This window comes from Hylobates moloch, unplaced genomic scaffold (genome assembly GCF_009828535.3).
Source record: "Hylobates moloch isolate HMO894 unplaced genomic scaffold, HMol_V3 SCAFFOLD_1, whole genome shotgun sequence".
Lineage (NCBI taxonomy): Eukaryota > Metazoa > Chordata > Mammalia > Primates > Hylobatidae > Hylobates > Hylobates moloch.
This window is the reverse complement of record NW_026652276.1, coordinates 50,485,417-50,512,280: the sequence shown is the minus strand read 5'-3', so window position 1 is coordinate 50,512,280 and position 26,864 is coordinate 50,485,417. Positions and strand designations below refer to the sequence as shown.

Genomic DNA, 26,864 nt, shown 5'->3' with positions numbered 1-26,864 from the left:
GGTATACCTAGAGTATCATGGGGACAGATACAGGAAGAATCCAATCCAGATGTGGGGTTCCAGGGAAGGCTTCCTATAGAAGGTAAAATCTAAGTTAGTCCTCCAAGGCCAGTAAGAGTTATTCAAGCAAATACAGAGATGTGGAGAGGGCATTATGATCCTTCCTGAGAGAAGTGCTTTCAGGTGGAAAAGAAGAGGCAAGATAGGAGGTTTGAAATTCTTACTCAACTATTCTGGATATCCTTAAGAAATTACTTAAGCTGTCCAAGATTGAGTTCCTTCATTCTGTAAAATGAGCCTAATAATGTCTCAAGGAATTGTCAACGACATGGTGGAGCTGGGATTTAAAATATTGTCTAAGAATAATGTGTTTCTTTTTTTCTTTTTTTTTTTGTCTTTATAAAACATTTGTTATATAGTAATACACCAGTGATCCTTACTGTGTTAGTCCATTCTCATACTACTGTAAAGAACTGCCAGAGACTGAATAATTTATAAAAGACAGAGATTTAACTGACTCACAGTTCCACATGGCTGGGAGGCCTCAGGAAACTTGTAATCATGGCTGAAGGGGAAGCGAACACATCCTTCTCCACATGGTGGCAAGAAGGAGAATTGCCAAGCAAAGATGGAAAAGCCCCTTATAAAATCATCAGATCTCATGAGACCTCACTCTCTAGCATGAGACCAGCAGTACGGGGGTAACTGCCCCCATGATTCAATTACCTCCCACCGGGTCCCTCCCACGACACATGGGGATTATGGGAACTACAATTCAAGATGAGATTTGGATGCGGACACAGCAAAACCCTATCACTTATCACTTCACAAAAGAACTAAAACACAAAATAACAAAAATAAAATTCCAACCTGAATACATTCTAAACCTAGCATGAATCAGGGTTACCTGTTCTGATAGCATCAATGTAATTTAGATTATTAAATAATTAACTATAATTCTATTTTGCCAATCACAGTTGAAGGACTTTTATCCTTAGTCCAATATATATGTATACACACACACATATATATACACATATATATGTGTATATATATGTATATATGTGTGTATATATATACGTCTATATATGTGTGTATATATATACGTCTATATATGTGTGTGTATATATACATATATACGTATATATGTATATATAGGTATATATATACATATATACGTATATATGTGTAGATAGGTATATATACACATATATAATACGTATATATGTGTATATAGGTATATATACACATACATACGTATTATATACATATATAGATATATTATATACGTATATACATACGTATATAGGTATATTATATACGTATATACATACGTATATAGGTATATTATATACGTATATACATACGTATATAGGTATATTATATACGTATATAGGTATATATATTATATATTATATACATATACATGTATATATATTCACATATATGTGTGTGTGTGCTAAATAAAGCCTGTTGATAAAGCCTTATCATTTATTTTTCAAGACGTTTTGACAAATCAGATGAATACACACCCACATGGCTTAAAATAGACCAATCATGGGCCTAAAATATAGCATGTGTTTTCTTTGATTTTTGTAATGTATTTTCATAGGAAGTTTTCTTCCAGGGAAACCGTGAGTTTATTAAACTGGAGGTTCTCTTTCTGTTGTTGGTAGCAGCTGGGGACCGTGGTCATGACTAAGAGGGAATAAGAAGCATTATTTTAAGTGAGGACAGTTTAATCATGCTGACTGATGAACGCATCCTGCAATTTAGAACAATTTGTCCTTTCTATGCAAGTCTGCATCATCATTTGCTGTTGCTTTTGTTATAAATATATTAAGGACATAAGGATACTGGGAACTACTTATTTTGGGGGAGCAGTCTTATAAAAATTATTTATTGTTTGGCATCATGAATTCATAGAAAGTTGAAAAGTGGACATGGCATAGTGAGTCATAGAGTGTCAATGACAAGGTTAAGAATAAGAGCTTTAATGTCAGAGAGACCTTGCTTTGAATTTAGGCCACACTAGATAGGCCTGAAAAATTATCATTACCTTCACGCCTCAGTTTTCTCATCTGTAAAATAGAGATATGAATAGTATTTTCCTCAAAGGGTACTTACAGAAATTAAATGAAATAATCCACTAGAAGTAATTATGTTTGATATAGTATTCCATGACAGATCAATACTATTAGATATCATTATCAAAGAATGTTTTTTGTTTTTTAAGAGATGAGCTCGTTTCATGATTGAATGGCCTTTTGAAAGTATAAGAGGAAGTAAAAAGAAATACCTATTAGGTATGTGGAAGTAATCTCTGTACTGAATGTAGAGTCAAGAGATAGGAGGGAATACATAACTCTAGAAATCTTTTCCAATGAGACCATCAAAGGAAAGCAGTAGTATACGGGCCAGAGTGGGAAAGAACATGAAACCTGAGATCTCAGGTGTGAATTTTTGTAGGCTGGCTTTGTACCATGCATACATAGGTCCTGCATAATTTGTTTGAATAATTATAAGGGTAATGAGATGTCAGTAAAATGAGTCAAGAAAGGTTCAAGTTAAAGTGATATGATCTTGAAAGCAGGCCCCTAAAGATTTTTTAAATTGTTGCCTTCTGAATATGATTTTATTCTAATAAGCTAATTAAATCTAAAAGTGTAAAAATGAGCCTGAACATAGACTTATGTTTGACTCTTGTCTTATTTTTAAAAAATAAGTGCAGTGCTTTCTATTCCTCCCTCTTAAGATATAATTCCCAGCTAGGACACTTCAGGATAGATTGGTCAGGCTACCTCCATTAGCACGGCGATTCTTCCCATTGCAGGTGTGGGCCTGATCTACACACCTCTGAATTAATGGAGCCTCGCTCCCTGTCACACAGGCAACTTGCCAAGTGGACTTCTTCTCTCCCTCAGCTCTTCAGAGGGCACGGCTGAATGCCTGTGAGTAGGCATGCTTAATTAAGTAGGGGTCCTTACTTTTAATCATGTTCTATTTTTAATTCTGAAATATTCTTAATTCTAAGGACAAGTCCACTCTTAAAAGGACCTGGACTACAGGCTAAAAATGGTTTTTGGTGAATTTATTAGCCATTATTTAGGCTGAAAATAATCTGTTTTGTAAATCAGGAGAACTTGAACAATTACCCAGAGGTACCCTGAGCAAGTATCACGTTGGGTCTGAACAGATTGCTGCTTTTTCTTTTTCTCCCCAGTGCTTCATATTACCTTTATGCCTCTAAGAGTGTGCTTAACTATAAAAGAGGCAATATAAACATGAATCTATGCGACAATATGCCGCATGACCCAGATCAAAGGCACTCTGGCTTTCCCTGAATAAAGGCTTCATGACAAGCCATTGCAAGAAATACTTCAGGGCTTTATAAGCCTAATTAGAATTTCATTAACTTAATCATAAATTACCACTGGCTCAGGTCGGCTTGTTACCTTTTCCCTCTCAGTTCAGATTTTGACCCATGGGTTTCCTGTCTAATGTGGCAGCTGCTGAGATTCTATGTGAAGGATAGGCTTGAAATGCACGCAGTAAAGGGGCTATCTTTCTCAGTCTGTTTGAAGTGCACCTGGAAATTGCAGGCTTAGCAGGAAGAGAAAAAGCTCAAATGCCCACAGATACTGCAGCTTGAAGTGGTAAATGGACTGCACTCTAAGGGAACATGGAGATATGCTGCCGCTGCACCAAGGCCGCTTTGGTCTTAGACAAATTCAGATCTCATTTAAAAAGACTTCACGTTCCTGATCTAAGTTTTAAGATTCACTTAGAATTTAAATCAGGCAACAGATAAAAATCAAAAGTTTGAAATGTCACACTCAAACTTATCAGCTTATGGAAATGGAAGAATGCTGAAGGAAGCTACAGCTGGACCGTTGTCCAGTAGCTGTGAGAGTTATGTGCTGCTCAAAGGCATGAATCCTGTATCACTTAAGACAATCTGCTGGCTGCTGTAAGTTTGACAGTTCATGGCACATTGTAAATTCACCTGAATCTGATTTATGTGCGTGCAAACACTATAATGAGAAAAATTACTACAACTGTTAGTGGGAGATGCTATCTGAATGGGTGCCAAGATGTTGGCTGATTGTTGGTGCAATGCCAAGATTTTTTATATATATCTATGTATTCTTTCAAATCACAAAATTGCTTTGCCTGAGGGGCAATTTATAAATGCCTATGGAGTATTTTTTATTTAATGTAGATAGATCATTCTGCATTTTAAACTGTTCACGGTTTTAATTGGCAATATGTGTGACATCTTGTTTGGTTTGATCTGGTTTTCCTTGCAGCCAAGGGCACAAGAGTTGACTGTCTCTGATAACAGTTATAAAAATGCCTTGATACTTATCTATACATTGCCTTAAAAAATACAATAGTATTTTTTAAGTTGTTGGGGCAAGTAACTGAAATTCTTGAAAGATTTTTATTTCCTTTAGTGTTCATATCTTGATGACTTCAGTTGGAATTCTAATTGCACTTAATTTCTGCCTCTTCACCCATCCGGAACACATCATGGCCCTAGACCAAGAGTTCTTACACTACTGAATTTCTCTAGCTCTTGAAGGAAAAGCCTATTTACTTTTACAATTCTCTTATGAGGTTATGGGTTCTTTAAAAATAAAGATTTTCAACAAAATCTTTAAACTTTTTTGAAAAAAAAAATACAGTTTATTTTAACTTTGGAAAACCTGAGGGAAATCTTGTTGAAATCTAGATGCAACTCAATCCAGGATGGTGAGAGCTACCTGGCCATCTCTGGAGTGTTTTCTTTTTAGAGCCAAATAAGTGCTTGCTCAAGGTAAGGGAGAGAGTCTATCACTTCCAGTCTCATGAGTCCTGAGATTACTTTTTGTAATTATCTCAAACTAGCATTATAGTTCAGCATCAGGCCATTTCTGTCCTACAATATCACCCTGATAGGTGCAGCTAAACCCAGAGGCCCGAAATGTTCCTCTTCTTCTAATGTAAGCATGGCTGGGAAGAAGGGCAAACAACTGGGGCCTCAGACAAAGAAAAAGAATAATAAGGCAACTGGCATTCCAAACCCGTTTAATGTAATCAGGCCAGAATTGATCTTTCAATCCAGCATTCAAACCCCAAATTTATGCTGAGTGCATACTACGTTCAAGATACTATATGAGGTATTGTATTGTCAGGAAAAATTCTGAGAGACTGAATGGGCCCAAAAAGTGGGGGAGGGTTGAGTGGGAGAGGGAGAAAGAGAATTTGCTGTGTGTAGCATGACCTTCTGGGATATCTCTGATTTTCATTGTCTTTCTGCTATTTTATGATGCTCTAAGTTGTATAAAAAAAAGGATAATAATGCAAATGATTCTTGTCCATGGAAATGTAAATTAATTGTGTCTGGTCGGAAGAAATTGATTATAGCTCAGTGAATAGACCTGTTAGGCATCTACTTGTAAATTTATTTCAGAATTCCTTAACCGACTATATGGTTGGTACTTTAAATTATCCTCTGAATGGGTTATACCATCTTACTAGTCCCCTCATTCATTATTGTACTAAATAAAATATTTGACATGTGTTCATTTTGCATTTGTATAAAGGTCATGATTATGCCTCTTTTAAACATTGTCTTTGGCAATTAAAAAATGACTTATACTTGCTCTTTAATTATTTGATTTTTAATTTGGAAAATAAGACACATAACTACAAACAGATACACAGTTCTGAGCTCTATCAGTCAATGAGGTTGGTGTTACTATATTTTTTCAGAGGGAAGGGAGATCGTCATAATCAATAACTATTGTACTTATTATTCTTTCATTTCCTTTGACTAGTTGATTACTATTTGCAAGCAAGAAAATTCATGTGAAAAGACAAAAGAATAAAATTACAGGCTACTTCAGCCCAGAGAATGTTTTAAAAACACATTTTTGACAAGATTTTTTATTATCAAAATAATAATATTATTTGGGAAATAATAAATCATAGAAAATAATAAAATTTGGAAACTATGGAAAAGTAAAGAAAATAAAAACAATAACCCACAGTTTTACTAAGCAATGCGACCAACGTGGTATATTTTCATCCAGATTTTCTATGCTTAGTTTTGTTGTTACTTGTTTTTGTTTCAGCTCAGTTTGGTTGGTTGGTTGATTTCTCTTGCACAGTACATGTAGGCTGAATAATCCCCCTTCCCCTGCTTAGATATCCACATCCTAATCCCTAATCCATGGAATCTGTGAATATATACAATTACATGGCAAAGTAGAATTAAGGCTGCAGATGAAATAAAGGTTGCTATCAGCTGACTTTAAAATAGGGAGAGTATCGTGGATTATTCAGGTGGGCCCAATGTAGTCATAAGAAAATGTGGCACATATACACCATGGAATACTCTGCAGCCATTAAGAAAGGATGAGTTCATGTCCTTTGCAGGGACATGGATGAAGCTGGAAACCATTATTCTCAGCAAACTATCACAAGGACGGAAAACCAAACACCGCATGTTCTCATTCATAGGTGGGAATTGAACAGTGAGATCACTTGGACACAGGCCAGGGAACATCACACACGGAGGCCTGTTGTGGGTGGGAGTCTGGGGGAGGGATAGCATTAGGAGAAATACCTAATGTAAATGATGAGTTGATGGGTGCAACAAACCAACATGGCACATGTATACCTACGTATGGAACCTGCACGTTGTGCACATGTACCCTAGAACTTAAAGTATAACTTAAAAAAAAGTGGAAGAGAGAGGCAGAAAAGGGAGAACCAGACAGATGGCTGCACAAGAAGGACTCCATCTGTTCCTAGAGAAGAGAGCCACAAGCCAAGGAATGTAGACAGCTTCTAAAAGCTGGAAGAAGCAAGAAATTTGGGTTTTCCCCTAGAGCATGCAGGAGGAATGTAGTTTTGCTACATCTTGATTTTAGCTCACTGAGATGCATTTCAGACTTCTGACCTCCAGGACTGTGAAATAATAGTTAATATTGTTTAAGCCTCTGAGTTTGTGGTAGTTTTTTTATAGCAGCAGTAGGAAACTAATGCAGTGCACGTATGTAGATTTTTTATCTATAAAATTATATGCACCTACATGTTATTTAAAACATTTTTCAAACATAATTTGTAATGATACCTAATCATTTACTTAATTGTTCTTTTATTATTTCTATTATTAAAATGATACTCCAATTAGTATCTTTGGGCATAAAGCTTTTTCTATATTTTACATTATTTTCCTAGGATAGAATTACTGTGTCAAAAGGTAGAAGTATGTTTAGAGCAAAAGGGTTGTGAAGAAAAGGCAGATTAAAGGTTATAGAATTCATATTTCTGACCCATGAAGGATGTATTTTCAACTTTTACCGAACTCATTCAAAAGAACTGAGTAAATAATCCTTCCTGCCGCCTTTTCTACCTCCCTTAGTTGTCTAGTATGTTACAACCCAAAAAGAAGATGAGGCAAATTCCAGAGATCTGGAATGATCTGGGTGAACATCCTGTAGACTCAGGTATAGAAAACTGCAGAGTGGTGTCATTAATCTTAGAAATAAGTTAACTGGCTAAGGTCCAGAATTTAGCAGAGCGCAATGAAGAAAAAAACATTTCCTTCAAATACATTAAGAGTGACAGTTTTATGCAATCAGGATTCATACATGACAGTGACCATCTTGGGATGGGGCCTCAGAGGCCAATGAGTACAACCTTCAGAATGCAAGAAGGTATTTTGAGGATAAACAAGAGATGCTTTATTTGGTACCATGGTTCAAGTGTTTGCTAATTTCTTACAATGAATAATGTAAGCTAAATGTTAGAACCAACTGTATTATTTTAAATATGTTATTATAATCAGCTGCAGTGTAACCCATCTGTAATTCTTACTCTATAGGGCAGGCTCAGTGATTCCCAATAAATTCTTTTATTGTCTTCCAAGGGTTATAATAATGAACCTCTACATGTATTTTTATAGCTAGAATCTGACAGTGTTGACACACTTGACAACTGCAGTCATAATGCCTGTATCTGGAGCATGCAAACCAAGTAAATAATGCTTTCTGCCTCTTTCTTCTCCCATGTTCATATTAAATATTGCCTTTGTCTGGATGTGCTACACAACACCCTATCACATCTTAAGCTTTGTACTTTCAGAGGCTAATTCTTGAACAAAGATAAAACGATGCAATCAGTTTGGGGGAAAAAAAGTGAAGCACTGTGTCAACTAGCTCTTTTCTGGATTCCCTAGATAACTAGCAGAAGGGAAGTTTTGAACTTTTAAGCCAAACAGTGAAGTGAAGAAGCCCTGATTTTCAGATATGCAGGAAAAAAGTGAAACTGGGGAATAGAAATGAACTCAAAGGTCCAAGCATAGTGTTAATTATTATATTTTAATTTTTCAATTTATGTAAAGTTTCTCAGCTATCACTTTATTATCTTTTTAACTTATTTTACAGGTTCTTTAATGTAATATGCTATGAGAAGGTAGATCAGGACAAGTTGGACTGTTTATTAGTGGGGTTTATGGGCTGGGAGACGATCTCTTGTGAGACATTCCCCCAGGAATGATGCTCATGGTTAAACAGCAAGAGGATAGCTGGATGGAAAATGTGTCATTCTAGGATGGAGTTGAACCTTAACTCTGCTGTGAAATGGTATAAAATTAGAAAAGGAGAACATTAAGTGTTGACCTAGAAAGACTGAAGAAAGGTTATAACTTCATTAGAATACATTTTTTTTGAATGGGGTAAGCTTTATATGGGATTACAAGGAGGGTGGGGACTATTATAGATATTTATTTAAACTATTGGGAGTAATAAGGAAGAACACTGAATAAAATGGCAACAATCGCCAGAAGTAGCTCTATTTATTTTCCCAGGGTAAAGACATTTGCTTGGAATAAAATGGATTTCTGAATAATCACTTTCATCCTAAATGAGTCTACCTGGGAAGAAAAAGCTATTAAGCTATCAATGTACCCCCTCCTCCTTCCTCACCTAGGCATTAGAACAAAATGTTTGCAAACCAATGATCTCATTTTCAGGTAAGGATTGTAAGTTAACAACCTTGCTTATGGAACCTCAATTTGCAAACATATTTCAAATATTTACCTAAATACTTAAGTCCCTAAAATGTCAATTGTTTGAAGATGAGATTTTGAGGACCATGATGCTATATAAAGAAGTACATTATAAGGCTACTTTGGACATGTGAATTTGCAAAAAAAAAAAAAATGAAGTGTCTGAATTTGCAGTTGTTTCAACATTCAATTGTGTGAATAAATTAAGTATTCTAATTTCTTGTTCTTGCTTTGCATATGTAAATATGGTATTTTGTACTTGTGGAATTATTTAGATAATTGGAGAATTGGATGCTGAGCTCAAATATCAAATCTTTCAAAGGCACATTTGGTTGAAAAAAAGAGTCGGACAATTTTTCTTCTTTAGTTTTTTGAGTTTTGAGAAAAAGAAAGTCCTTTTGGTCAACTTATTTTGCTACCAACCTTTCAGAGAGAAATGGCAGTTTATGTGTGGAAATTAATGAGTCAAGGAGAAAACATAATTAGTGACTTAGAAAGGGAAAGTGAGATTAATGTGGAAAAACTCAAATGCATATGTGCCACACACTCTGCCACTGGGCAGCATCAGGGAACTGTGTGCTAAGGGGAAGTCTTAGGTCAGGTGTTGATTGACCATTGATTTATTCAATAAATATTTATTGAGCACCTAATATGTAGCAGGCAGTCTGTTAAGTGCTGGTGATTCAGGAGTGAGTGAGACAGATGAAACTAGGGTCCAATGGAAAAGACCCAGAAAAATGATCATTGAAGGGTGTGGGCCCAGTAGAGTGAACTGTAGTGTTGACCAAGAGGGGAGCACACTTTTCATTTCTACCTCATTGGCTCCCTATTAACTAGGGAAGTTTCTGAAAAGGTCTTATGGAACATTACATACCTCACAGTTTCCCTGGACCTTGCAAAGCAAGGGTTGGGTTGCAGACTATACTCAGAGAATGGCCCTTCTGAATACACAGCCACGTGCTGCATGATGACGTTTCTGTCGGTGATAGAGCACATATATGATGGTGGTACCATAAGATTATGATGGGGCTAAGAAATTCCTGTCATCTAGTGATGTAGTCATAGTAATGTCATAGCACAATTGCTTAATTTTAAAAATAAATTTAATGTATCCTAAGTGTACAGTGTTTGTAAAATCTATAGTAGTGTGCAGCAGTGTCTTAGGCCTTCACATTCACTTATCACTCACTGATTGACTCACCCAGAGCGACTTCCAGTCCTGCATACTTCATTCATGCTACATGCTGTAGGCGGGCATATCATTTTTTATCTTTTACGCTGTATTTTTACTGTATCTTTTCTATGTTTAGATATGTCTAAATACGTGAATAATTATTGTGTTATAATTACCTACATTGTTCAGCACAGTAATAGGCTATACAGGTTTGTAGCCTAGGAGGAACAGGCTATACCACCATAGAGCCTAGGTGTATAGTAGCTATCCCATCTAGGTTTCTGTAAGTACACTATATGTTGTAAGAATATTTCGTTCTCACAACAACGAAATTACTAATGATGCATTCCTCAGAACGTATCCCTGTCATTAACGGATGCATGATTACTTTGGTGACCTAGGTTTTGTGTTTCTCAAGCAGGGTCAGACCATTCATGTTGTTAACAGAGAGTTATTTAGCTTCTTCTGGGTTCCAGGAATGGTAAGGATGCGATGGTGATGAATCATTCATAGACCCTGCTCTCATGGGTCTTCCAGGCTAGTGGGAGGGATAGATATTAATCAAATAGTCAAAGAAACAAAGATGTGATTACAAACTGCCATTCGAAGTACGAAGCTCTGCAGAAGCACAGAACGGAGTCTTTCATACCGTGCTGCGATCTGAAGAGATGGAGAGAGTTTAGCAGGGGAGAGGGAGGGAGATGCACATTCCGGAAAAAGGCCAGTTTATGACAATTCCTGGGATTGGGGAGGAATAATGCCATTACGGCTGGACTGCAGAGAGTTTAACAAAAGAGAAAAGATTTTGATCAGGGAACATAGATACAAACAGATGGAATCCTGCTGATGCTAGCTGAGTGGCTGGAGATTTCTAGCAAGCACAGAGAAGCTCTTTGCTTCTAGTCAAGAAAGGGGCTATGCGGGAACATTAGATAACTTGTTTTTTCAAAATTAGGTTAACATTAGACAGATTTACTGAATGGGAGTATTTTGTTGTAACACTTTAAATCCAAATGGAGTATGATACTATTATGAAATACCAACATGCCATTTAGGAGTTCATCTACATCTAGTCATTTTCCCTATGTCATGGGCATTAAGGTGTGATCTGATAACAGATTTCTTACAATCTAGCACAGTGCCTGCCTGGAGTATGCACTAAAACATTTTTCTGGTAGATTGTTTAATTTAATCACAATAATGATTACCCTGTAGTCTAAAACCTAATGAAAGTCTTTATATAAGGGGGACAGAATAAGGAAGACAAAAGGAGGCCATAACTAAATAATTTACATATGCATCCCAAAGGCTGAGTTGCACAAGTCCTGGAGAAAGGATTTTTTTTTTTTAATTACTGAAATTTTTGGACAATTCAGAGGCATTTTCTTATGTTAAATCTTGAGACTTTATGATTGTGAGAATTTTATCTGCATAATCTACCTGGAAAAGGTGCATGTTATCTGACAAAAAACTTCGAACTCATTAGAAGAGGGAGTCCTATATGTTTTCATGAGTGTTTTGTACTCTAAGCTCTGGTATCAAGACTTGTATTCTGATTTAATAAATCCACTTCTAGTTTTGGTTGGATAGAATATTTCTGCTTGTTTGCATTTATAACAGCAATTTTCAAACAAGAGTCCACAGAAACCTGGAGGTACACAGACTTTCTAGGAGCTACAAGGTCATGGATACCTTTAAGGGAACCAATGGCCAAATCCCCAGCTTGTATGTGTGCTATGGTTTAAATGTGTCCCCTCCAAAATTCAGGTGTTGCCAATACGACAGTATGGAGGGTTGAGACCACTAAAAGGTGATGAGGTCATGAGGGCTTTTCCTTCATTAATGGGATAAAGGCCCTTATGAAAGAGGCTTCAGGCAGTCCTCAGCTTGCTCTTCAGCTCTTCTGCCAGGTGAGCCCACAACATTCTGCCCCTCTGGAGGATGCGGCCTTGATCTTGGACCTCCCAGATTACAGAAGTGTGAGAAATACATGTCTGTTCTTGTTAAATGACCCAATCTACAATATTTTGTTGTGGTAGCACAGACTAAGACAATGTGTATGTTTTCCTACCACTAATCTTCTGGAGAGGATGGTGATGGTGGGCCAGTTTTCCTGCCCCACTTCCCCTTTTATAATCACTCTCCTGTATTCTCTATAAGAAAATTACATCTCTCACCCACCTCTAATCTTACCATGGTGTACAGTGCTGGTATTTGAGATTGAATCACTCCTATAAAAGTGAAAGCTTTGCTGAGAATTACTGAAACATGATACATCTTATTTTCATATCATTCTGTTAACAAACTCATGTCTTTCTGTCTCAGTCTATCTAAAAATGAATTTGAATTCATAGGTAAGGAAGTACAAGATGCAATTCAGTGATGTTTCTTAAAAATAAACAAGGAAGCCAGACATTTTCTGTTAGTAAGTCTGACTTGGTTGATTGGTTTGACAGTGAAGACAAGGTTTGCCAATTAGTTCTACTGACATTTTCTATACACTTAATGAATGAAATTTTCAGCCCCAAGGTTTTTGAAAAATATACATTTGATGCATATGTTAATATGTAAATAATCATGATCATTTAAACTTACAGTAAAAGTTTCGGAAGTCAAACTTAACGATATGAGAAGGGATACATAGTTTTTCAAAAAGTCATGGATTTGAAATATTAGTTGATTGGAAGAAGAAAAAGTATGGTGGCCCAGTGAATGAAAAGGTGTATTCCAAATATCTCACTAGGAAAATGACTTCGTGTTAATTAAATAATTTAAACATTAAGAAAACAGGTTTCCTGGAGAATGATTGTATATACATTTATAAATAAGTAAATACACACACACACACACACACACACTTCCCACAGTTGTTCTGAGGGCAAGTGTTGGATTTGTAGAGTTTTTTTCATTGACACTCTGCTTTTCTTATAGGGGAGCAGAGCTTATATTGATCAGCAAAGTTGTCTTCTAGACATTGAGAAACAAATCTGTCATTCCAATTTTTAAACACTCTGAAGTCAGGGCCAAGATGAAATAATGTTTTGACCCTAGATTTATTATTCAAAAATCTATTTTCTCATTGCAAAAGTAATATTTGTTTCAGAAAATTTTGAAAATAGCAAAAATTATAAGGAAAACAAAATCAAAACCAGCAATATATTATTGTTTAGTTGTATACAGATACTCATCAATTTATGATGGGGTTATTTCTGTAAGTTGAAGAGTATTTGTTTTTGGGAAATAACCTCATTGTAAGTTGAGAATATCATAAATTGAAAATGTATTTAACGTACCAAACCTACTGAACATTATAGCTTATCCAAAGCTACCTTAAATGTGTGCAGAACACATATATTAGCCTACAGTTGGACAAAATCATGTAATGCAAAGCCTATTTTATAATAAAGTGTTGACTATCTCATGTAAGAGTATTGTATTTCATACCATTAGCCTGAGAAAAGATCAAAATTCCAATTTCAAAATATGGTTTCTACTGAATACATATTGATTTTGTACCAATATAATGTCAAAAAATCATAAGTCAAACTATTATAAATTGGGGACCATCTGTATCTTTCTGTTCATTTTTCTATGTATAGAAATTTATTTCTTTTTTAACATTAGAACCTTACTGTAACAGTTTGTAACTACTTTTAAATTTTATCAACATATTCTGATCATTTCACCATTTCATTAAATGTTTTTTATCACATCATTCCTAATGATTGAATAGTATTCCATCAAGGGGAGCAACATAATTAATTAACTCTACATTTTTCATACTTGAGCAAATGTATGGATCCTTTTCAAAGGAAAGATAAATTGTCATGCTCCCTCCAGGCTTGATTTATGTTATTTTCATTATGTTTTTCCCCCGCTATGTAGAAATATAAAATTAGAATAAATTTTTTATGATGCTAACAACAACAAAACCAATACAAATTTATGTTTAAATTTTGATATAAAATTAATATAAGTGAAATGTCAACAGTTACTTAAAGTGATAGCTGATATTTAATAGTAGGATGATAAGCGTTTTATATTTTCTTGGCGTGCTTCATTTGATTTCGAGCCTGATGGACTATCATTTCAGTCATCTTGAATATAATCATATTTTTCTTCGACAATAAACTTATTTTAAGCCAATGATTCATTGTTTTTATGGATCAATCAGTGTAACAGTGCACCTCAAAGTACAGTACCATCAAAAGTTTAAACAAAAATTCTTAACTACTAAACTTAATCTTGTTAGATTCAAAGATAGCTCCTCACAGTGTAAATATGACATTAACAGCTATTTTCTAAGTGATAATTCAGCTCTCCCACAACTGCTGTGGCCTCCTTGTTCTCTAGGAGATTTGCCCTTCCTTGGCACTATTGTGAATATAAGCGCAAACACAAACTTGGCATCAAAATCATAGCAGAGCTGAGGTGGTCTACCAGATCATCCAGAATATCTTTACATTGACATTCTTTAGATTATTTTCAACATAAAGACACTAGATTAAAAAAGGAAACCTAGGCAATACCATTCAGGACATAGGCATCAGCAAAAACTTCATGAATAAAAGACCAAAAGCAATGTCAACAAAAGGCAAAATAGACAAATGGGATCTGATTAAACTAAAGAGCTTCTGCACAGCAAAAGAAACTACCATCAGAGTGAACAGGCAACCTACAGAATGGGAGAAAATTTTTGCAATCTACCCATCTGACAAAGGGCTAATATCCAGAATCTACAAAGAACTTAAATTTACAAGAAAAAAAGAACCCCATCAAAAAGTGGGCACAGGATATGAACAGAGACTTCTGAAAAGAAGACATTTGTGCAGCCAACAAACATATGAAAAAAAGCCCATCATCACTGGTCATTAGAGAAATGCAACTCAAAACCACAATGAGATACCATCTCACGCCAGTTAGAATGGCGATCATTAAAAAGTCAGGAAACAACAGATGCTGGGGAGGATGTGGAGAAATAGGAATGCTTTTACATTGTTGGTGGTAGTGTAAATTAGTTCAACCATTGTGGAAGACAGTGTGGTGATTCCTCAAGGATCTAGAACTAGAAATATCATTTGACCCAGCAATCCCATTACTGGGTATATACCCAAGGATTATAAATCATTCTACTATAAAGACACATGCACATGTATGTTTATTGTGGCACTGTTCACAATAGCAAAGACTTGGAACCAACCCAAATGCCCATCAGTGAAAGACTGGATAAAGAAAATGTGGCACAAATACACCATGGAATACTATGCAGCCATAAAAAGGATGAGTTCATGTCCTTTGCAGGGACATGGATGAAGTTGGAAACCATCATTCTCAGCAAACTAACACAAGAACAGAAAACCAAACACCACATATTCTCACTCATAAGTGGGAGTTGAACAATGAGAACACATGGACACAGGTAGGGGAACATCACACACCAGGGCCTGTCAGGGGTGCCGGGTTAGGGGAGGGAGAGCATTAGGAGAAATACCAAATATAGGTGACGAGTTGATGGGTGCAGCAAACCACCATGGCACACGTATAACTATGTAACAAACCTGCATGTTCTGCACATGTACACTAGAACTTAAAGTACAAAAAAAAAAAATAAAAAAATAAAAAAATAGAAAAGACCGTCTTTTATAACTCAGACCCTTAAGAATAAGGCTTTTGGAGTCCTCAGTTGCTTAAAACAATACAAAATGTATTATCTTATAGTTCTAGAGGTCAGAAGTCCTGAAATCAGTGTGTCCGTACGGCTGGCTGTGTTCCTTTTAGAGTCTCTAGCGGGGAAAGCCTGTTTCCTTTTCCAACTTCTAGAGCCTGCTGCCTGCATTCCTTGGCACATGGGCCCTTCTTCCACCTTCAAAGAGCATCACATCGAACTCTGCTTCCATTGTCCCATCACCTTCTATGACTTAGAATCATTTGCCTTCCGCTTATAAGGACTCTGGTGATTTCACAGGGCCCACCCAGGTGGTTCAGCCTAATCCTTCCATCTCTAGATCCTTACCTTAATCACATCTGCAAAGTAATTTCAACCAAGTAAGGTAACATATTCACAGGTTCCAGGGATAAGGACATGGACATCTTTGGGGAGGCCATTTTTCAGCCTACCACATCCGAATGCTAAAAACTTCTCTTATAAATAACGCTATGATGTTGTATATAAATTATATAAAAAAGCTGTGATGTCATATGTTGTATTCATTAGCTATGATTATTCTTTTAGGACAAAAGTCTAATGCTAAAATGTACAAACCACAAGATATATACATTAAAAAAAAGACTTTTAATAGACAATGCCAAATTACCCTCTAGAAGGGTTACTTTGAATTACACTTTTGATAGTAGTGCATAGTTGCTTGACCGCATTGGTATTATTTGTTAAAAATCCTTTGCTATTTGATAAGAAAAAATTCATTGTTATTTTACTTTAGGTAATTTGCTGTTAGTTATTTTGATGATATTGAACATTTAAAAATATATTCACTGGTTATTACAAACAAAAATAATTTAGATGGAAATTTTATTCAAGGATGTATTGCTTTATAAGGGTTTACTTTGTAATGCAGAAATCTCCTAACCTGTAAGTGGTCTGCTTCTAAAATTACAGCATCAGGAGGAAAATGTAGAACGCCTTTGAACTAAAGTTCACATCTCAGAGTGTTTAGGAGAGTGAACTAATTGTTTAAACAGATGCAAGGATGGTACTGTTCAGGATGGAATAACTGTTCAGTGTGTTTTGTGTATAGAGTTGCTATGCTCTTCTAACAGGGATAGCCTGTTCAATTATAGATGTGTGCCCAAGTTAGAGTATGTCACTTGTTTCTGCTACACTAGGCGTGGTCTTTCCAGGGAAAACATCTTACGATAAATTTACATTATTGTTAAATAAGAACTAAATATTTTATCTGAGAGCAATTATAATCTAATTCTTGTCATGAAAATATTAGCAGCAGGAAAATTTTCTTAATATATAAAAATTGAAGGATTTTTATAAATTGTTTTATTACACAACTATTACATACTCATTCAATAAAGAATTTTCATTGCAGATAATCGGAAGAAACAAAAACAAGCTGTGAAGAAGGAACGTTTTCTAAAGCCTCTTTTACCCCCAGGATGGTTGAAAAGTCAGAGGCCTGCAATGCCAGGAAGACAGGGTCTAAAATGGTAAGAGTGCACACATAATATAAAATGGGTAGGGGTGTATAGTTGGCTATATTTTATTTGCTTATACTCTATCTTTTCTCCCTCCAAAGCATCACTTGTTGCTGAGTTAGGGAATCCAGAAACAATGCAAGGCAAGCCTTGAGAAAAATCATGCAAAATATTGCTTTCAGAGTTTGGAGAGGCAACAATATCCTTTCTTTCTTTGCTCAGTCCTGCTGGGGCTTTGCTTTCCTTGAAGAGGATGCGTCAGTGGTTTTCTTTCTTTAAGATATCTAGGAGGAGGCTGTTTTTAGCTGAGAGCTGCTGCTTTGCCTATCACTGCAGTGTCGTGTAGGATGCCTGGTAGAGAAGGCAGCTGGAGAGGAGGAAGTCGGAAAGTGAATGCCTGTAAAGAAAGAGCTTGGGAATAAAAAGAGAATATGCTAGGCTGTGCGCACCCAGCAGGTGCAGCTTTCAGGCGTGGCAGAGCACGGTGGGTGCCTTTGGCAATCTCTAGTCTCTTGGGATCTTTTATTTGTTTGGTATTCTAAGAAGACCTGACTTATTTGTACCATTTCAATGATATTGTGAGGTTAATATATTTCCTGGTGCATACTAATTAACATCAGGCTCTGCAGAATGGAATATTCCAGGACTTAGAGAATGCTGGACATTTTATGGGCTGCAGCCAGCAGATGGTGATAGTGTACCATAAAAAAGCCAATGAAGCGGGCTTGGTGAAGCTGGGAGGTTCAGTTTTGTTTTGCTTTGTTATTTAAGCTTGACAATACCCATCTATATATCCTGTGGGTGCACAGTGTTTGAGCCCAGTCTGATCTTAAACTTGTTTTATGATGATATCATTATTTTTTACTGCTACAAATTAACTGTCGGTTTCAATCTACCTCATGTTTCAGCTGCCTTCAGGGATCATCTTGTCAGTTATGCAGCTTTCCAATTTTATGGCTGAGATCAAGAATGATTCCTTAAAGGCACATGGGAAGCACAGTGAAATGTGGGAGAGTGGATGTGAGCTCTGCTACATGGCCGATATTATAGATGCACAGGAAAGATAGATAAGGGCAAACCACTAAGGCCCCAATTCAGTTTGAAATCGGACTGTTTTGACATTTACTTAGGTGCAATCATTTATTTAGATATTGATGGTGACCTACTATCACTGGAATACAATGGAGCTAGAGGAGTTCCAGTGTTATTTTACAGAGTTATGTTCAAACATGTGAGAATGTAAGGACTTGTGGGCACACCAATATTTTCAGGTCCACAGGAAATTCTTTCACTAGGACATAAAGTCATTCATTCATTCTTCCTTATGTCCAATGCTTCTTGAGTGCTTATTGGGTGCTTATCCTTGTTCCATGTGCTAGGAAGTCCTTGCAGACTTACTTCACGGGAACTTCTGGTTGCTGCTTATCTTTTCTCGAAGTGTAAGGGCAAAAGGAGGTTAGGATCCCCTTTATAGAGAGCTGGCAGAGCATCACTGATTGATGATAAACTTGAAGGAGAAAAGGGTCATATTCTAGTTTGCTCCAGTCAAAGATTTCCATCAGCAATAGACCGCTGTACATCTGCTGCTGATTCTGCTAGTGGCTGGCATACTGTCCAAAGATGTACTGAGAGACACTGGGAAATCCCAAAAGTCAGTTAAAAAGGTCAGGCTATTCTTCAAATGTTAGATGGACACAGTAAGCATGGGTTCAAACCGCCTGCCAAATGATCTGCAGTCTACAAATAGCTTATTTTACCAGCTTCCTAACTAATGTGGTATCTTCTTCTAGAACTTGGAGAGTTTTATCAGAATTAAGTAATGGTGGCTTCTCTATAGCCTGCCCATTATGAGCCAGGTCCTTTCCAGGTATTATTTTAATCTTTATGACACGCATTCAAGCTTGGAATTTTTATACTGTTTTGATATATAAGACAACTGAAGCTTAAAGAAGTTTATTAATTTGCCAGGTATGTAGCCAAGTTGGGAATTAAACCAAGGTCTGTCCACGCCCGTCCAACTATGCCATACTCCCTCTCTTTTGAAGAACTGCTTGCTATAACATTGTTTCATTGGCCAGAACAAGTATGGAAGGGAAATAAAGGAAGCAGTCCCAGGATTTGTGCTGAGAGAGGCTGACATCTGTAAGGGGATCAGGCAGAAGACATAATATACAGGAATCCAGAAGCATCCCATCATTTGGTCTGCAGGGCTTTGGAATAGTGGGAAACAAAATCATCAGAATTTTCTGGGAGATGAGTGTTTAGCCTGCAGAAATAGGGTGTCTTGTTCCAAACAGAGGCTTCAGAGCATCAGACAGACTGTGGAGTTAAAAGACGAGAAGCAAAGTGCAATTAGAACTGCCCTACCAGGAAAACCTTTGCTTGAATGCAGGCTATAAAAGATGGATAGCGATGCATTGGTCTTTTCAGCTCCACTCTCAGGCAGGGATAACAACATGACTGGCAGCAGCATTTTGAAACACAGACAGCCACCACCACTGATATTTATTTATAGAGAGAAAGTGCACGAGGTGGGATAAATGCACAGAAACACTTTGAACATTAAGCGCAGTGCAAATGGGCTCACTATTGATTCTTAGTGGAAATGTTCATGTCTGCCTCATGAACAAATATTACTCCTGAGACCATCTTTAACAAAATATTTAGTCTGACCTCTCCAGACTGCATTTACAAACTCATTTCTCTCTTCGTTATGTTTTAGTCCTTTTCACTGTGATGGAAGTAGGCTCTCCAGCAGTCCCAGAAGACTTTCACAAGAAGAGTTTCAGACAATAGAAAATAAGCCTAAGTGATTGTGTGGTATGTCCATCAAAAGGTATCGTGGAAATAATATAGAAGAAGAATGAGAAATTATAGGAAGTTAACATAAAGGGACACGAGGGCACATCAGGGTGTAACATCAGCTGGTGTGGCAGATCTTGGAATGCCAGGAAGCAAAATTGTCAGACACTGTCTGTGGGGTTTTTCACCCCCATCGTGGCTCCATTTCCACACGTGTGTCATTAAGTCCACTGTGACTGGACACAGCCAAGTGTGGAGAACCACTTAGGAAAGTTGAAGAATCCATTAGAATCATTAGATCTCTTCTGAGCTAGCCAGAATAATTAAATCTACGTCCAATTGGAGACTAGTGTAGCTGCCGATTTTACTTACCTTTCAAAAGAATTGAGAGGAAATTCTTATGCAAGATTCACTCACAAATGCCTCCTAATGCATCTTTAAAACATTCTACTCATCTCCAGTCAAAAATGGCTTCTTATTTATGTTGCTGAAGGGCATTTTTCAAAATGTACTGTGACTTTATTTTAGTAGTCTGTGAACTAAGGTTACCCATAGAATGGTTGGAAATTAAGCAGTTTGTGACTATAAGTGATGTAAAAAAAATCAAACTAGATATTTATTTGATTGCTCAAAGTTCTGAGTGCATTATCTAGATAGCTTGTCCATTTTTGTCTGGGTTAATGTCAGAAGTTTTCAACTGCAACTCCCTCCAGAGCAGGACTGATGCCATCTCCATCAGTTTAAGAGCCCCAGGTTCCTCATCCAATAAGCATGTCTTGAGTGCCTATGATGAGACACAAGTTCTTGACCGGCACAGGGTGCTCTTGTCTGGAGATGGCAGTGAAGACATTTTTTTTTCCTGCATAAATATGTGCACGAAATCGAAGCTTTTTCTACTTGCAAACTTACCTTTCCCCTCTCCTGATCCTGTAGAAAGGGAAAATGAGGCCTTTTTTTGTTTATTATTATCATTTTTAAATTTTGAGCATTCAGTTCAAAGCTAAAGTTGAGGCACGTATAAATGATAAATGGCTCTATGCTAAGGGGCTTGCCATTGTGTATATGGCTGTGTAGCAGACATTTGGCTGTGTTTGTTTTTTTTTCCCTTTTGCTTTAATCCCCTCATAGAAAACAAACATAGACTGGGCATGGTGGCTCATGCCTATAATCCCAGCACTTTGGGAGGCCAAGGCTGGTGGATCACCTGAGGTCGAGAGTTCGAGACCAGCCTGACCAACATGGTGAAACCCTGTCTCTACTAAAAATACAAAATTATCCAGGCATGGTGGTGCATGTCTGTAGTCCCAGCTACTCGGGAGACTGAGGCAGGAAAATGGTTTGAACCCAGGAGGCAGAGGTTGCAGTGAGCTGAGATCGCACCATTGCACCCCAGCCTGGGCAACAAGAGCAAAACTCTGTCTCAAAACAAACAAACAAACAAACAAACAAACAAACAAACAAACACCGTAATGCAGTCTCCCAGTTACTACACTTTCTATACCATTGCTTCCCTTTTAACCTTTTAATTCTCCCACCAACAGCTGAGAGGCGCTTTTGGCCATCCAGCAGCCTGAAACCTGCAAACCCCATAGTATTTGCAGTCTATCTAGGGCAACAGGATAGAACCCAAGGGCATCTATCAGTCTTGGGAGCCTCATATGTTCACAGACTTTCTCCACGGAAATGCTGTGTTTTTTTTTTTTTTTTTTTTTTTTTTTTTTTTTGAGACGGAGTCTTGCTCTATCACCCAGGCTGGAGTGCAATGGCACAATCTCGGCTCACTGGAACCTCTGCCTCCTGGGTTCAAGCGATTTTCCTGCCTCAGCCTCTTGAGTAGTTGGGACTACAGGCACGTGCCACCACGCTGGGCTAATTTTTGTATTTTTAGTAGAGACAGGGTTTCAGGAAATGTTCTTGGTTCACCTCTATGGAATCTGAAGTATTTGCCTCTTGATACAAATTATTTACATTTATAGAAAATTTATCGTATTTCTATACCCTCTAATCACCTATTCTGGAAAATGTTTCCAAAGGTAGAGAATGAAGTGTAGGAAAAAGCCCAGGGGACTAGAGATAAGACACTACTTTAAAACTTTAGGGCTGGAGCAAGTCACTTTTATAAGTCTCAGAATTCCCACCAGTTAAAGTGGGAGTAATAATGCCTTTCTTAGCTTTGCTTAATAGAAGAGAAGTACAAATCATTTAAAATTCCAAAGTACGTTGCAAGTGTATGGTTAGAAGGAAAAAAACAAAAACATTTATTAGGTTTCTTCTATATGTAACAAGCCATGCTAAGGTCATACTATTGTATAAGGAGAGAGCCTTATCTAAATATTCCTTACTGTGATTTTTGTACATAAACAGATCACCACAACCACAAACAACAAGGCAGTATTGGTTTCACAGTTAAAACACTGAGTTTTAGGACGGGCAGACATGGGTCCAAATTCTAGCTCTGCCGTTTTGTGACCTTGTTATTTAACCTCTCTATTTTCTCATTCATAAAACAAAGCTAATAATTTCTACTTCATGGAGTTTCAATAGAGATGAAATGAGATATGGTATGATATAGTATTGGGCACAACATGAGGATAAAATGATTAGTTAGGAACATGGGTACCCTTCTACCACTAAAGGTAATTTCTCTTTGCTTTAAGTGAAATATTATGCCCCCACGAAAGCTGTAAATTCATAAGTTTTTTTATTTCATAATCATGCCTTAATTTCACATGAGAGAAATCTAGTTTTAGCCAAGAAACTTTCCCACATCAAGTTTTTTCACGGAGAAATGAAGGTCTTCCTTCCCACTGTCTTTAAATTTGTGGCACCATCAGCCTTTGTAGTAGCTACTAATTCTTAGACTCATGGTCTGCCACAAGCTGTTGGCCAAAAGGAACCCATGGGCGTCTGATTGCTGTGCTGCTTCTGCCACATCAGGTAGGGCTGACTCCAATCACATTGAGTCCTTGGGGATGTGCCTGCCAGAGAGGTATTAAGGTTTACCACAAAAGCACATGGACTTTAAGCTAGACCACCTGCATTCAAATCTCAGCTTTGCCGATCTTTCCCTGTGTGACCTTGAACAAATTACCCTTTTAAACCTCCACTTTTTCATTTAATAAGTGGATCATAGTAATAACCAACATTTATGTAAGCTCTTTCCATGTGCCAGGTTCTGTGCCGGTGTTTCACATGCACTGATTTAACTTTATAGCATCTTGTGAAGTAGTGATTTAGTATTTTTCAGTTTTCAAAAAAAAATTGTAGTAAAAAAATTTAAAATGAGATCTGCCTCCTTAATACATTTTTAAGTGTACAACACATTATTGTTAACAATGGCACAACACTGGAGGGCAGGTCTCTAGAAATGATTCATTTTGCATAACTAAAACTCTACACCCATTGAACAATAATTCCTCATCCCTGAAGCTTTGGCAACCACTATTCTTCTCTCTGTTTCTAGTCTGAATGTGACTATTCTCGATACTTTATGTAAGTCAAATAATATAATGTTTCTCTTTCTATGACTAGTTTATTTCACTTAGGATAATGTCCTGAAGATTCATCCATGTTATCAGAAATGGCAGGATTTCCTCCTTTTCTTTTTATTTTAAAGGCTGAATACTATTTTTACTGTATGTATATACCACATTTTATAAAACCATTTATCCACGTATAGATGTTTAGTTTGTTTCTACATTTTGGCTTTGTGAATAATGCTGTAATGAAGTTGAGAATGTGGATATCTGTTCACGATCTTGAATTGAAATGAGGTGAGGATTATTTCTAACACCAATTTTACAGTTGAAAAAAAAAAACAACCAGAAGCATAGAGAGGTTAAATATATTTTTGCGGGGCACACAGCTAACAATTGTTACAGCTGGGCTTCAGTCCCACTGACTAGTGTAGAGATTGTGTCCTGGAAGTGATAACACTTCACAGTAGCATTGGACTCTTAACAGTACCTGGCACCTGCAAATACAAAATAAATGTCAGCTAATTTTATTAGCAAGGAGGATGTGCCTCTGGCTTTAGTGTTTTTGTCCACCTAGCTTGCATTTTTTTTCAATTATATTTCCAAAGAGATGAAACTGTTTGTTATGAGACTGAACTTAGGCTCATTAAAGAGGTAAATTTGAATTAATGTTAACTTAGAAAGTCAATTCTAATCTTAGACTTCAATAAATTCTGGCAAAATTCAGTGGGAAGTTTTCTTCCACTTTTCATTTTCTACACCTTCTCTCTCCTTCTAACTGGCATTTCATAAATGTATTTACTGACCCCCACACCTAAATTCAAATATTAAAAGCAAAGCCTTACTCTCTTGTACCAAAAATAAAACCAAAAGCTACCATTCATTCTTTCAAACTAGAATTCTAATCCTAGAGATGATGTATTAACTCTATCCAGACATGAACAAAACCATCCTGACCCTCAGTATCCTCTCTGGAGAAGGTCAGAACACAATTGTGGCCACAAAAATCACCACTGAGCCCTGATATAAATAGCAGTGAATTGGCCATGCAAAAACGGAGAGACTGAAGGGTCAGCGAAGCTAATTATAACTTGAAGGTCTTGCCTGGATTGTGGGAGGGCAGGGTCAGAAGCCTTGCAAAGCTGACATTTTACTCCCAGATGAGTCTACTTTTGGGAAACTATTTCTTTATGGATGTGCATAGAGCCTAGGAATTAGAGACGGATGCCAGAGGGAGCCTTGTAAGAGCTTATGGCTATCCTGTAACCGGAAGTCAATCTGCCATTCTCCTCTTATCCTCTGGTTCCTGGTTTGTGATTTTTCACTGCAGCAAGTATTCTGCTTCTTCCCCGTCACAGAAAATGTGGCTTTTCTTATCTGTAAGGTGTCTCAATTTAGTGGAAAATAGAATTGAGTCCACTGCCCACTCCCTGTTCCAGGACTGTTTTTTCTCAAAATAGGAAATATATAATGTGTAGGCCGGGTGGCTAGAATTAGGTTGAATCAGTACGAAACAGGGAGATTTGTTTGCTTCAGAAGAAAATCTCCCACTGCCTTGGCTGGCTGCAGAATCCAGGACAAATATCAAGCTATAGAAATCAAATCATCCTGAGTGGATTATTATAATGATGACCCTCTCCATGGATTCCTACATGCCCTTTTAACAAAGCCTTTTGTGGCCAAACTGGCATTTCTAGTTAAGATTTTGAAACCATTATATCTAATGCCTTCTCATTGATTAGGGTCAAAAAAGAAAGAAATCGACTTTCCTATGGAGATACGCAAATCTTTTCTTTCTTTTTCTGTTTTTATAATGAACTGAAATATAAAGCCATCTTGTTCTCTAGATATCCAGAGGAAATTAATCACCTCAAAATAGAGAAGGAGAAAGTTGGAAGTACAAAATGACAAGTCTGAGTTTTTCTCTGGCTTCAAAATACCCACCTGGGTAAAGACACCACCAGATTTATTGTTATCCAGCCTTGGGTTCTTATTTCTGATCTACCTATTGGGTAATAAAAGATTCAATTTATTTTGATTGTTTCAGAATATCACAGAGCAACAGAGAAAATGTGGATCACTCCAACTCTAGCACAAGGTCGGGGAGGAAAAAAATCAGAGAGTTTGGAATTTCTAAGTGCTCGTGTTTGAGAAATGGGGAGCATCACAAACCAACAGCAGAGGTGGACATTTTTTACAGGGTAAAGAATTCCCATGGAACAGCACTCGTCAAATGCAAATAAAAATTGTACAAAGAAGGTAGCTTCTTTCTCTGTCCCCACATCTCTCCATCTGAAACTTCATTCTTCCATTAAAAAAGAACTGTGCTTTGTGATATATAAAGTCTGTTTCTTTCTCTTCAAGTTGAATGTTAACGTTCTGCTTTGTGTCCTTAACTTAATGGATATTCTCAAAACTGGCAGATTTTTCTTCATGCGGGAAGAAGAAATAATTCTGAATTAAGAACACCAAAATAGGTTAAGGATACATTATGTCAGAGGCTGTAGATTGTTAACAAGCAAAGGAAGCACAAAGCATGGAGTATAATACAATTAAGGGCACCCGGGTAAGATTGCCAGCCATTTCATCCCAATGACTTCACCTGTTGATGCCAGAGGTGACCCTTTCCAGTCTGTCTAACATTTTACAGAGCCCAGGTGGTTTTCCAATTTCTGAGTGATCTGCAATTAGCAAGTGTAGTAGATGCTGTGGTGCCCTGCCTGGATCCCTTACCTGGCCCGTCACTCCCTTCTCCAATTGCTGTGAGTGTAGGCTTCTAATGACCCACAGCTGCCCCCGTTTTTTAGAGAATTGTGAATGGCAGCTGCATCTCCTAGGAGGTCATGCTCCTCGCCCCAACTAAGGGCAGCCAATGACTGATGACTGTGGGGCTACAAATGGCCCCCTTCCATCGAAGGAGAGGGCCATAGTTAATTTTGTGGTGTGATCCCATGGATCAGGTCAAGACTGGCCTTTCTACAGGACCACATCCTTGCCGAGCTCTTTCCTCTCTCCTCTCCCGCGTTGCACCGCACTCTGCTGGCTTTCTCTGAAGAGCACGGCTTCACTAAACCTTATGCACCAGAACTGCTGTCTGAGGCTCTGATTCTAGTGTGCCCAGAACTAAGAGAGTGAGTTTGCTCATATAGCTTTCTTAATGGATTCATAACATAATATCATTGTTAAC

General features: G+C 37.3%; 1 long non-coding RNA gene across 2 annotated transcripts in view; it reads left to right on the top strand.

Annotated features, from left to right (window-relative positions):
• LOC116810521 (uncharacterized) overlaps positions 1-25,863 on the top strand; it is a 34,938-nt gene extending 9,075 nt beyond the window's left edge. For both annotated transcript variants that reach the window (XR_009213876.1, XR_009213877.1), the window contains exons 2-4: positions 17,294-17,411; positions 20,122-20,235; positions 25,725-25,863. This is a non-coding gene — a long non-coding RNA (uncharacterized LOC116810521). The remainder of the gene's footprint in view (positions 1-17,293; positions 17,412-20,121; positions 20,236-25,724) is intronic.
• Positions 25,864-26,864: the final 1,001 nt, after the last annotated feature.